This window comes from Hemicordylus capensis, chromosome 4 (genome assembly GCF_027244095.1).
Source record: "Hemicordylus capensis ecotype Gifberg chromosome 4, rHemCap1.1.pri, whole genome shotgun sequence".
Lineage (NCBI taxonomy): Eukaryota > Metazoa > Chordata > Lepidosauria > Squamata > Cordylidae > Hemicordylus > Hemicordylus capensis.
The window spans coordinates 36,951,456-36,965,451 of NC_069660.1; the positions used below are offsets into that span (position 1 = coordinate 36,951,456).

Genomic DNA, 13,996 nt, shown 5'->3' on the forward strand with positions numbered 1-13,996 from the left:
CCAGGTTGGTCTCTGGGGCATCTCAGAGAGACCACATTACTCCTCTGTTGATGGAGCAACACTGGCTGCCAATAGGTTTCCAGGCAAAATACAAAGTGCTAAGCCCTAAATGGCTTAGGTCCTGGGTATTTAAGAGAACGTCTTCTTAGCCATGTGCCCCACCGCCCATTGAGGTCACTTGAGGAGGTCCGTCTCCAATTGCCACCAACTTGTTTGGTAGTTACACAGAGACAGGCCTTCTCAGCTGCTGCCCCAAGATTGTGGAATGCGCTCCCTACTAAGATACTAGCCTCCCCATCTCTGGCAATTTTAAAAAAACTGCTGAAAACACATTTCTTCAACCAAGCTTTCTCAGGCTTTTAAAACTTGTTTTTAATTTTTTTTGGCTATTTAATTGGTGTTTTATGATGTTTTAATTGTTAATTATTATTTTATGCAGTTTTATAATTTCTGTTTTAATTGTTAATTGATTTTAATAGTGTTTTAATGTAAACCGCCCTGTGCCTTTTGGAAGGGTGGTATAATTTTTTAAAATAATAAATAAATAAACAAACAAACAAACAGGGGGGTGGGTGGAGTTGTGCTAAAAACTGTGCTGAGCCACACGGCACATTAGCAGGATCAGCACAAATACTGTGGTCACAAAACCTCCCCACCTTGCCACTTTCCTTGGTATTTGTCCCCATTTGCTAGATATTAGAATCACATCATTATATATCCTCTCTTATTTCAAGAGTCCAGGAATTGGTAAGTTACATTACAGAGTGGCAGGAGAGCAGAGTAGAGGTAAAGGTGAAGTGTGCCATCGAGTCAGTGTAGACTCCTGGCGACCACAGAGCCCTGGGGTTGTCTTTGGTAGAATACAGGATGGGTTTACCACTGCCATCTCCCACGCAGTATGAGATGATGCCTTTCAGCATCTTCCTATATCTCTGCTGCCTGATATAGGTGTCTGGGAAACATACCAGCAGGGATTCGAACTGGCAGCCTCTGGCTTGCTAGTCAAGTCATTTCCTACTGCACCATTAGGTGGCTTGAGGAGAGGTAGCAGGAATTAATTTTGAACATGTTGGGACTTCCACAAGTAAATACTTCTTTAAATAGCCCATAAGACTGGATTTAAGAATCTCAGTGTTCATGTGCACCAGGCTGCCAACAATGAAACTATTTCTTGAGACTTTTTTCTCCTAATATTTTTTCACATACTAAGCCATTAACATTTCCAGAATCGCTTTTAATAAATCACCTGGAGACTCCAGGCCAAGCCTAGAGGGCTAACCTTTTCCCAAGACGGGGCATATCCCTTCAATGGATATTTCTATTACATTAAACAGAGCGAGCTCTATCTCGATTTAAAGTAGGGTCGGAGAGAGAGGTGAAACTCGAAAACGTGGAAATAACTGGGGAAGGAGGACGAGAAGAAAATTAAACCAGGGAGAGAAGAAGGTTAAAAAACGAACAGACAAAAAAGACAACAACAAATGAAGGAATTGCATAAGAACCTTCCCATCAGCAAAATGAAACAACCCCACCAGAGACTGCCCAGGACCCAACGCCACCACGGCGCATGCGTACACCCAGGCCCGACTCCGCTTACGTCACCGCCCCCTCGGCTCTCCCCCTCGGTGGCTGAAGATTAGTGTTGCAGATTCGTGCTGATTCCTCTGTGTGTAGCGCCCGCCCGCGCCGAGTTCTTCTTCCCCTTCCTGACATAGGGAGTCTGCTGAGTCTACCCCCCGCCGTGAATAGGTTCCGTGGCGTCGGTTCGGCAGCACGCCCCACCAGCGCTACCCCGCCAGAGAGAGCCACAGTCGGGGCCTCGGCAGCCGGGCAGCACGGAGGCGCTGCTTCGCTCCCTCCAGGGACCCAGACCGGCGAGCCGACGGGGAAGCGACCACACTGGAGGAGGTGAGTCCTGGGAACTCTGGAGCTCACCGAGCTGTGTCTGCCTGCCTGCCTCCTTTTCCTTTCCCAGCACCCTGAAATTTGGGGCCCTGAGCTGTACCCTGCCCCACTTCATTACCTCTCCCTCCACCCCCGGGGTTCACGCCCCTTTAAATCCTCTGATAGTTCCCTCTCACTTTCTCTTATTTTCTGGTTGAGTACCCCTCCCACCCCAATTCTCAAGCCCCCTGTCACTTACCCCCCCCACTTCCCCCCCCCACTGGACTCCTCCATATACCTTCATATCTGTCCCCTTCTTCTCTCCCCTATGTTGAAGACAGTGTCGCTGAACGCCCCCCTCCTCACAATTACACCCCCCCTCACGTCTTGGTCCTCTTTCCCACTCCAATTAGTCATGCCCCTTTCCCTGGCCCTTTTCTCCCCATTGCTATCTAGACTGTCAGCAACTAGCCCTCCCACCCCCTTCCGGGCATTCCCACCCTGCTATTCTGGGCTGTGTCCCCCACTCTGGCATCCATCTCTCTTTGTCTTACCAGAGACACTGTTTTCCCACCACCACGCCAACCCCTTTATCCCTCAAAGGATTCTTAATTCCCTAGTGCCCCTGTCGCTCTCCTCCACTTTTTTCTACTCCTGTCTTTATACCAGTGTTCCTTATACTCTCTTTCCACTGGTCCTCCTTGGCTTTCCCTACCTCTTTGCTATGTTGTGTCCCATCCCGGCTATACTCTTGTCATCTGCCACTAGCTGTGTGTACACAAACACTCCCTTCTTGCTCTTGGGCTGTTGATTATCTATCCAGTCTTCTTAGACCCTGCTCCAACTTATTTCTCACTTCTTCCATCCCACAGGAAAGCCATCTAATTCCTTTCCTCTATAGATTGGTTCTGATATCCTGTCCCTTGTCTTATTTTTGCCATTCTTCTTAAGACACAATGTACTACCTTTGTTCAACTTCTCCAGATTTTTTATTTTTCTGACTCTTGGGAAAGTTGTTTAATTTTGTTCGTTCGTTTGTATTTACTCTTCTTTCCAATCACTTCCAGAGCTACGTTTATTCTGGTGTTATATGGTTTATTTATCAATTCTTCAGGATCTTCTCTATTCCTTCATACATTGCTGATGGACTCCTTTCCTTTTTCATTACCTGGCTGTTCCCAGCTTTTCCTTCAGCTTTTCTGATTCTAAGGCTGATGTCACATTTCTTGTCTACTGCTGTGAAGTTTCTAAGATATTTTGTTAGGTAAAGCAAAAGGAAGCATTAAGAGGGATTTAACCTGGCTCCTGAGAATGCTATTGAGGTTTTAAAAGGTTGTTGGTTGGGACATCCCAGTAGAGAAGATTATGTGGCAAAAGTACAAACACTTGAGGCAGGAAGATCTTTGTATAGTTACAGATCAGTGTATTGTCACAGGGCTGAGTGTACTCCTTCTTAAAAATCCAGATATTGGGCTAAAGGAGTCTCTGTTTTGTGTTGAGAATACATTATGTAAATTGCCTTGCATAATTCTCCTTTCAAGTTTCAGATGTTCATATAATGTGGATGTCTTTTTCTTCCTTCCTTTTTGATATTCCATTATACACACTCGCTCAAATATTTATTCATATAGCCACACAAGGACTAGAAACTTGCATTTTAAACTTGAAAGCTAAGATTTCTCAGAATATCAAAATTCTGTTCTTCTGTACTGAATGGTTGCATGAGTAGGTGGCACATGTAGCTCATGGGCCATAAGGATTTGACGTGTGTTTACAGTAGCATAAGGTTGCATTGTTTCATAGGTTTGCCTGGCCATCACGTTGCTTGCATGCCAGTTTGTGGTGAACACAGTATTACCTGTGTTGTGTCTCTCTTATAAACCTGTGTCTCTTTGACAGGTGACAACAACCAATAAAACAGTCTATTTTGCAAGTTGCTGTTAATTTCAGTTAGGTCACAATATGGCAACTGCATTTGGTAAATTAAAATAAATACTGGCATTTCCTTTGGGCCTTTCTCCTTTAAAAAACATTTTAGGTTTAACTTTGATAGTTAACACGTTTATTTTCTTTCAACTGGTGAGGGCCATTCGACTGGAGCAATTGCCTATAAATTTTCATATTTTGTCCCCCCCCCCTTTTTCTTGTCATTTTTGTTGCTTAGAAATTCTGTAAGTGGGTTGCTTTATATTACAAGCAGGCTACTCCTCCTAAATACACCCTGAACAGAAATAAGGTAGGTAGGTGTGTGTGTGTGTGTGTGTGTGTGTGTTTAGTGTCAATGGATCGAGTTGTACATGAAACATTAGGGCTTAGATCCCAACTCAGCCCTGGCTTTGCCTCTGTGGCCTTTAGTAAGTCACATTCCGTATAGGCATTTGTAACTTTCCCTGATGACTTTAAAAAAAATAAAAATGGAAAGCAGCCTCAAGAGTCTGTAAACTTGAGTAGATGATCAGCAGTGTGTGTGTTTGCTTTACTCTTTCTCCTTGTGCTGTTTTCTCACTCTAAGCTTCAGCCACTTTTCTCACAATGGCAGAAAAGGGTATAGGGACTTATATCTTGGCAGAAGAGGCAGGGGGCAAGGAGTGCTGGGAGGTGATTTTGAGTGGAAAAGCAACTGGCAGGGACAGGGTTAAGCTCCCCATGTGCTCCTCTTTATTACAGTTTTCTATGACTGCTTTTCACACAAGACAGTTACATGAAATTGCATGTAACATAGATTAGCCGTATCAGTCTAGGTTTAGGAGTGGGCACGGACCGTTTGGGGTGGTTCAGTCTGAATTCAGACCAAACTGTGGGTATGCAAACTATTTCAGTCAAACTGATCGATGGACCAGCTTGAACTGGTTCGAAGCGGTTCGCAGTCAAACCACTCGAACCAGCTTGGTTCGCGGTTGAACCAGTTCTGCACATTCCTATTTAGGTTTACCAGCTATACAATAGGAATAACAGTAATTTGCTTTATTTATAGGACTTTATAGGAATCTCAGGCACCAGAGACCCATGGTGGATAGGTTAGGATATTCAGAGGTAGAGTTTCATAAGATCTTTATTTGTCCTAGGCATCCCTGTTTCTATTCTAAGTATGTTACTTGTAAAAGGGATAAAGAGAAGCCCATTTACCTTCCCTTTGCTCACAGTGTCCATCACTGTATGTGGTAATTTTGTCAGTTAGCTCACTCCTACACTTTTGGGCTGACTCCTAGATCCAAACAAAATGTGTTGATGCCTGTATTCAAAATATGTATATACTTTTAAACAAATGTAAGTGGTTTACATAGCAAAAAGAAGGTGATCGTGATAGCAAAGGGGAAAAAATTAAGGCATATTGAAGATGTGGGTTGGTGAGCCAGTATTGCAGTAGCAAGGCTTCAGCTTGGTTTGCATTTGGATGGGAGACTACATGTGAGCATTGTCTGCTGTAAGCTATTCTCCTTAGGGGAGCCTCTGCCTGTGTGCAGAAAATCCCAGGTTCAGTCCCTGGCATCTCCAGGTAAGGTTGGGAAAGATGCTGACTGAAACCTTGGAGAGCTGCTGCCAGACAGTGTAGACAATACTGAGCTAAATGGACCAATGGTCTGACTCCGTATAAGGCAGCTTCTTATGGTCCTAAGGATGTCACATAAATGCTGATGGATGGTAGTAAAGAGTGGTAATAAAATGAAGCTACAGGTGTGGAGCAATTTGGAGGAGATCATTTGAAGAATTTGCAGCAAAAATTGGGAGCAGCACTTGAATTTCATCACTTTGGCCTAAAACCTGGTGTTTTGTTTTAACAACAGGAAAGAAAGCTCATGTGTTTGTTTGTGTCACAGATAGTAGGAATGCTGTAATTGGGCCTTCTGCAAGACTTGTGATTATAGTCTAGGCAGGCAGAATCTTCCTGGATTCGCATGTAGCTGCCTGCAGAGGATCTTGGGAATTGGGAATGTTTGAGTGGAATGCCAGTCCCAGGTGGAAAGAGCAAGTGCTGGAATCTTGTGTCACTTTCACTTGGATGATTAACATTTCTGGGAAATGACTGGTCTGGGATTATGGTGTTTTAAAAAGTCTGCTACAGGCCTAAGGAAGGGCAGGGGTCTCTCTTCTTAAAAATCAAATGCTTTTTGGTCTCCTCAACCATTTCCCCCTTTCTCCTACATCTCTTGTATTTAATGTTTATTTTCTAGATGTTTCTAATCACTGATGGGAACAAACATAACGTAACATTTATTCTTCCCAGCCTTGCTGACTTTTTTTCTTTCTTCAACTGCAATTTTAATTTAGGTTTAGTTTACTCTGTGTTCTTTCCATGTGAGCACTTGCATTTCATTAGTCCTGAACTTAAGATCATTGCGTCCTAGGAAATATCGATGGCTAATTCTCCATGGATGTAGAAGAGCCAAAAGTTTCCTCATGAGCTGGAACTTCTTACAGTGAACACATTTGAATATATATTTTTTAAAGAGCACAGAGGAGAATAAAAGACCAATAAAATCAAGTGGAGTACAAAACCGGCAAGGAGCAGAAGCAAATGAATTTAAGGGGAAACTGTCTTTATAGCAGCAGAAGAGATATTATATTTAACGATACTGATGTTAATTAGGTTGGTTGGCTGTTGAAATGTTGCCTTGTGATTCTAGTGAAGGTAGGATAACAGTTTAAAATTAATCTTCCCATGTCCAAACGATAATTATTAGTGTTCTTACAATGCAATCTGTGCATGTTGCCTCAAAAATAAATCCCATTGAGTTTAGTGGGACTTACTCCCAAGTAAAGGTGCAGAAGAGAACCGTTCTAATCTACAAAGTGCTCTAGGAAATATATTAATGTGTTCATATGAATTATTGCCCAAATCCACAGCTGCCTATAGGTGGGGAACAGCAGAAGCATGTTTCTTCAGTGTTTCAGACCAGAGTGAGCACACAAATGCATATTAACTTGTCTTTGATTAAGTCAGTCCATCTGGCTTTGTATCACCCTTGTTGTAAGTGGCTTCCTAAATCTGAGAGCTTTTAGCTGGTGATGCCAGAGACTGAACCTGAGACTTCGTGCATACAAAGTGTATACTGTAGCAGTGAGCTCTGGATGTACCCTTTAGCTGGCAAGGACGTGGAATGGGCAGGCCATCAGGTGAGCTCTGGGTGGTAAGGACCTGGAACAGGCAGGCCAGCAGGGATAGCGTAATGGCCTTTTTCAGGGGCATGTTGTCCATACTGAGAGAGTACAACAGATCTGGCAGCTGTATAGCAGGCATTGGCTTTGGACTGGCTCTCTGGGGTCAGCTGATTGCCAGAACCAGGAAGATTCTGGACTTTAGTGATGGCACCCTGACTCGAACTGCTTGCAGATCTCTCCTTCACCCAATAGCCTGTGGCCTGGTATACATGTGCAGCAACCATATTCTGCTGCATGCGTAGAACAGGTCTTAGTGATGCAGATAGAAGTGTCTGATTTTTGGTGTTCCTGGCTCATGCTTCATAGTGCCTGGTTTAAGTTTCGTGGTATGGGAGGAAAGGAAAGGATTCTGTGTGACAGCAGATCCATGCAGGGATAGTAACACTTTAAACCAAGTTTGAGGAACCCCTGCTCTAGGTGGTGTATGATGGCTCAAGGTGGGTTGTTTCACCATTCCTAAGGTAGTGTGCCTATTTATGAGTAAAGTTACCAAACAGTAGATATGATAGTCTGGCAGTTTCTGTCATGTGTTCATGTTCTTGTACTGCTTTTTGTGCATTTGTACTGTAGACATGGAAAAAATGGGCATATAGTTTGACCTCAAAAGAAACTTGAACTTGAGTCCTAGGAGCTATGCAGGAACTTGTGTTCTGTGCATCTCCTGTGCAAAGGATTCCCTTACCTTGTTTCTTCATCTTCTATGTGGGCCAGGTTGATCTGGGTAACTTCTGTCTGTACTTCTGTCTGTACAGAAGCCTGTAGCTTCTGTCTGTGTAACATACCACATTGTGCATTGCTTCTGGACTGCAAGGTGCCTGTATATCCTTTCTTTGCTATATGCTTCACATTGGCCACACTCTGCTTTCTTGTTTTGATCTATTTCTTTCAGACTGTCTATCTAGAACTGCTCCCTGCCTGTTTACTAAACCATGAGTTTGTCCAACCTGTTGCTTTATTTCTTCAAAGGGTTAGCCCCTTTGGGCCCCTGATCCTATAAAGAAGCCCTAGTCCAGCTGCTGTGTGACACACAAGAACAGTGAGAGAGGATGAAGAACAAATATGAACTGCACCAGAGGGGTCTGTGGCAGATATGCTATTAGTTTCCCTTGCTGATAATAGTGCATAGAAAACCCTTTATGTACAGCCTTTATTTCATTCATTTACATACCAGCCCTGTGAAGTTGACTTTTAGTGTTTCCATTTTACACTTGTGAAACTAAGGCAAACCATTAATGACTTGATGAAGTCAGAACTAGGATTTAAAGGTTTTCTTGACTCTATGTCAAGGAGTCTTTGCCTTTAGTCTACGTAGTCTCATCTGTCAATGGGAAATGAATTGATATAACCCCTCGATGCTGTGATACAAACATGGCATTTGTGTTAAATAATCTATAGTAGTTAAATAAGCTTTGCAACCTTTTAATGTCTATAATAGCACAGTGGGCATATCGTACTTGTTCACATTTTCTAGGCAAGAAATTAAATCAAACATCATTTTGACAAATTCTTGTGGAGCAGGGATTAGGACCCTGGTCCAAGGCAGTTTATCTGTTGGATGACACTGGATGCCAGCATTCGCCTTTCTGATTGTAGGCTGTTTGCACTTGGAATGTGGTATTCCCAGGCCTTAGGCTTAAGCCCTGGTGGGGTTCGATGAGCTGTAATTCTCATTGTACATTTAATTAACACTTAGATCAAGTCCTCCTTCTATTCTTATGAGCTGATGGGAAAGGAGGAGTAAGTCTTTCCTTACTTCAGTTATCCCTGGAAAAGCTCTATAAAGTAAGTCACCATTAGTCCCCATCTACAGAACTAAGTCTAAGAGGTACAGAATAGCTTTCCCAAGGGCTCCCATAAAATTTAACCCTGGTTCAAGGTGAATATGTTTCCACTGTACTGCAGTGGATATGTGAACATAGAACAGTTGCAGAAGCCAGTGTTGGTTTTCAGTTGGAAATCATTCCTGACAATTTCCACTCACTGTGGAAAAATCCAGTGTAACTTTTTTTGTTGTGTTCTGTGCCCCATGTTTGAAAAGTAATTGCTTTCACTGGCTGAAAATATTATCTGTGTGTATCAGTTTTTAGACTGATGGATGCATCATGTATTTAAGTTTGTCAAGGCTTTCACTTTATTAGATGAAGCTATAATATACACATGTTAATGTAGTCCTGTTGGGATTATAGCCTCAGTTGATTAGGTATAGTAGCTATGTGTGGAGAGAAAACATGCAGCAGAGAGTGGATCAAATGTTTCATAGGCAGTGAGAGATTAAGAAAATAGCGATGACTTGAAATGAGAGCTGTTTCATTGGACCAACTCTTCTGTTAGGATCAAATTTTCTTGCCTGCTAAAGCATTCTGCATTTTTAAATAGATTTGCACCAGGGCTTGACAAATTTTGGGCTCTAGGGACCCATCGTGCCTATAATTTTAACCGTGACATCTAGACTATGATATTGAGAGGTAGAGTTAATTCATAAAATCTTTATTTGTCCCAGGCAGCCATGCTTGTGTTCTAAGTATGTTACTTGTAAAGGGATAAAGAGATGCCCATTTTACCCTCCATTGTATGACTCCTGATTTTTTTGGATTTGTTCCTAGATCCAAAGAAAAAATTGTCAAAGCCTAATCTACACATATGAATGTTCTCATTGCTTCTTTCTTAAACAGTTAAGTGTAAAAATGATGGTTGTGGAGCACCAGGCAGGCCACATATGGCTGGTTGGTTGGAATAGGCACTGTGTGAATTAGAACTTGTGCAAAACTGTGGTATCTATCCTTGGGTGGTAACTATCTTTGAGGTGTTTGGAAAAAAGAGATTGGTTTTCCATTAATGCCCCAATTGTATCCAAATTACCCACTGTAGAAGTATGAACTCTTTAGCGATAGTGAGCTGTTAGTCAAAAGCCTTTTTATTTCCTAGGCACTATTTTAAAAACAAAAGTGTTCAAATCACATAGGAAACATTAAAGGCACCAACTGAGATAAGCATAAGGCCTGATTCAGCAACAATTTGGATGGTGATGAAAACACAATTGGACAGAGGCAGCTTCATATAGAAAGCAGTTCTCTTGAACTTCTGGCCATATTTTCATTATGACCTTAAAGATGCAAACCCTGCATGTGTAAATTGGATCTGTATTGCTTTCTTCATGTTGTTGTTGGCAAAGCATCTTCTGGAACAAGTTTACCTCATGTTAGGGAAAGAAGGGCTTGTTTACTCTTTACATTGGGATTAGTTTGCTCTATAAAATATATAAAAGCAATGTCATGTGGCACCTTATACACTAACCTACTTATTGTGACTTAATTTTGTGTGTGTACTTTGGTCATTTCATCACATTTTCCCTACCAGAAATATAAACTTCTTTTTTTTAAATACAGCTCTAGGATGTGGGGTGGAGAACATCATCTGCAAGCATTTATTGTACTCATCAATATTCTAGTATTATCTTGATGACATGTGCAACATCTCTCTCTCTCTCTCTTTGATATCTGAGTTGGCCATCTCTCTGTCAGAAACTGGTTAGCAACATAGCCAAGGCACTGGAAGGGCTGTAACTCAGTGGTAGAGCACATACTTTATGTGCAGAAGATCTCTAATTTAATTCTTGGCAACTGTAGGCGGGATTGGGAAACACCCCTGTCTGTAACTTTGGAGAGCCAGTGCCAGTCAGGGCAAATAATTCTGAGGTAAATGATGGACCATTGCTCTGACTCTGTATAAGGCAGGTTCATATGTTGAGTCTGTTAATACTTTTATCAGTTCTGTGGTGTGTGTGTGTGTGTGTGTGTGTGTGTGTGAAGCCATCCTTTTTGCGTGCAATCAGGAATGCTTGTGTGAACTTAAATTGTTTATTAGACAGTAATCCTCCTTTTTGCTTCCTTTGTTTCTGAAAACTTTAATGGTGTTTTAACATCCGTCTTCTGTGCTGGAGGTTTTGGCATCCTATCTATTGCAGGAGGAACAAATGTGGTTAATCATAACTTCAGGGGCTCTGGTTTGTTTTATTTCACTTTGATCAGTCAAATTAACCACACTTTCTAGCTATGAGAACAAGAAACATATATGTTTGTGATATTAATCTTCCTGCATGCTATTTTGAACTACAAGTCTAAACCACATTCTTTTTCAATATTAACAGTGATGTTCTCTACTTCTTCCTGGGTACTGGTTTAGAAGACAGTCATGTTGTCTGCAGCTTGTTCGAGTTTAAGGGCTGTTCAATATTTGGGTTGAATTCTTAAGAAAAGCAAATCACCTAGGGAAGCATGGAGAATACATGGAGTGGCTTATTTCCTGAGTCAATAATGACTCAAATGTTCTAGCACTGTACTGCAGCCTTGGTGTGCTAATACAGTACTGAGCCATCTGGCTCTTAATAAGCTTCAAAAGTAAGATATTAACCATTTCCATATTCACTTCCAAAGAATTGACAAAAAGATTTGTCAATTATTTTTGGAGAACAGACTTGCTTCTAATAGGGCTGCTGCATCTCAATATCACTTTTGAATCTTACCTCCTTTCTAGGGTGCTTTCTATGCTTCATCTTTTATGTGGCTTAGTGTTTAAGAAGTATGAGGGTAAACTTTGCAAGAGTTCATATGCATATTGGACTGCCTTGTCCACTGGCCAGTGATACTGTTGTTTAATCTCCCAACATAATCTAAATAAAATAGATGTTAGCATGGTCTGGTACGGCAGTTTTACTGGAAATACATAATATTATCTTCCAGTGGTGATCAGGATACATCCTGTGATAGCCTTTCTTTGGTTTAACATTGGAACCATCATAGGATATACCCTGATCACCAGTGAGAATTCATCCATGGTTTGCTTTGCGTTCACTAAACGTTAATATAGCATGTTGGCAATTCATGTGTGCTAGTTCAAAAGAGAGACTCAGGTGCTTGAGGTTTATTAAGATTATTCTGTTGAGAAATGTCAGGGAAATAATTTTCAAATATTAGTGTGGGATTTGGAGGGCATATGCCAGTAATTACCCTGCAACTTCTATCTTATCTAATTCCACACCTCTTCTGATAGTATCCACATTTATAGTATATATCAACTACTATCAGTATGGTGGTACTAGCCTGCATTCTGGTGAGAACTTGAAATAGACTGTTATCTCACCAGAATAGATATCTGTTTTATGCCAGATCAGTGCACTAACATTGTAAATGCATACAGGGAAACCTCGTTATCCACTGATTCAAATATCCGTGGTCGGGGAAAAGACACTAAACCTTGGCATGTGGGAAAAGGGAAACAAACAAACAGAAAACATGTTGGTCTCATGTATCCACAGGTTGGGGGGGGGAGTAGAAATGACCGCGGAGGTCATTTTTGGCCACCATTTTGTTTCTTGGAGCCACAAAATGGCTCTGTTTAAGGGGAAAACCTCCAGCAATTTTGGGTTAATTTGGGGGCATTCTGGGGCACAGTGCCCCTCAGGAGGAGCAGCAAAACAGCGTATGGAACTCTCCCTCACATGTTTTCCCCCCAAACTTGACAATTTTCCATTTTTGAGCAATTTCTGGCCAACTGGGAACCTAACCCCCACAATCCCATTGACTTTAATGCCTCGATATTCACAGTTTTGATATTTATGGCTGGAGCCAGGAATGGAACCCCTGCAAATATCAAGGTCCTTCTGTATTAAAGTTGCCTGCCTTTCTACTCCATGTGCCTGTCAGGCCTGTATGGGTGTCTGCAGGACCTCTTTTAGGGGGTGGGGTGATGGCGGAGCCTGCAATCCTATATCCACTATCTGGGAGTATGCCCCATTGAATTCAATATGACTGGCTCAATTGGAGGTGGCAACTGGCTCCTGCCAGACACCCCCTTCTCTGAATGTTTGGCATTTAAATATGATCTTAAACACATCTTATAGGGTGTGTTTCTTGCTTTGTTTTGTTGCCACTGGGATAACCCTGTGATGTAAGAGGATGCAGTGAGATCCCTGATATTTTCTCTGGAAAAATTTGGTGCGCTGGCATTACAAACCTGACTGCTGAAAATATTGGTATCGCAATAAGCTGAAGATATGGAGCAATCCACAGGTGAACATCCCTGTTGTTTTCATGGCATAAATATATTGTCATATTGACTATAGTATCAAACTAACAGTGCTGTCTGAACTGGATTGTCATTACTTTGGTGCCTTTGCAGAAATCACTACAAACGGGCTGCTTTATACACTTCAGTGGTGGGACTGGTTGGTGTAGAAAATAGACATGCATGTGTAAAGTATTTCCTAATGTTGAAGAAATGTGGCAACCTCTGTTGGCTCTTGTATGCACTAGAGCTATGTTGAACTGTAGTTTACTGCTTTCCACGTAGGAAGCTTCAGACAATCCAGCAAGCCACTGTTTGTTGAATCACGAATGAATGAGGAAGGAACAGTGAATGAGGAAGGAGCCCACACTCCCTCTTCCCCTCACATACCCAGATAAATAGAGAGCTTCCTAGTTTGTTAAACCACAGTTTCCCTGTTTGGATGTCACAAGAGAAAGGAGGAGGAGCATGTGGATTTATTGCTCACTCTGAGTCCAACAAATGATGGTTTGCTGGATTATTTGAACAGGGCCAGTGTAATAAATCTTATGTGGGAGTAGAGACACACAAAGTGTCCGACTCCTACACAACAGGAAGAGGTGTATGTCTTTCCATCAATAAACTTAATATGGTCAGAAATGCAAGCCAGATGCATTTTATTTAGCTTAGTTGAGCTGATGAGTGCAAGGTATATTCGCAGATGTAGTGACATTCAAATTATCTTTCATATATTTATTTATTTATCATATTTTTACACTGCCCAAAATGTCTCTGGGTGGTTTACAACAAGATTTAAAAAGTAAAACATTAATTAAAAACAAAAGCAAAACAAAACAAAAATTTAAAAGCAAGAAATCTAAAACACAATTTAAAAATTTTAAAACAATAT

At 41.6% G+C, this 13,996-nt stretch overlaps 1 protein-coding gene across 2 annotated transcripts in view; it reads left to right on the forward strand.

The window, feature by feature from the left end:
• Positions 1-1,540: 1,540 nt before the first annotated feature.
• ZHX3 (zinc fingers and homeoboxes 3) overlaps positions 1,541-13,996 on the forward strand; it is a 70,099-nt gene continuing 57,643 nt past the window's right edge. For both annotated transcript variants that reach the window (XM_053251009.1, XM_053251011.1), the window contains exon 1: positions 1,541-1,908. The gene's annotated coding sequence lies outside the window, so the exon portion shown is untranslated. The remainder of the gene's footprint in view (positions 1,909-13,996) is intronic.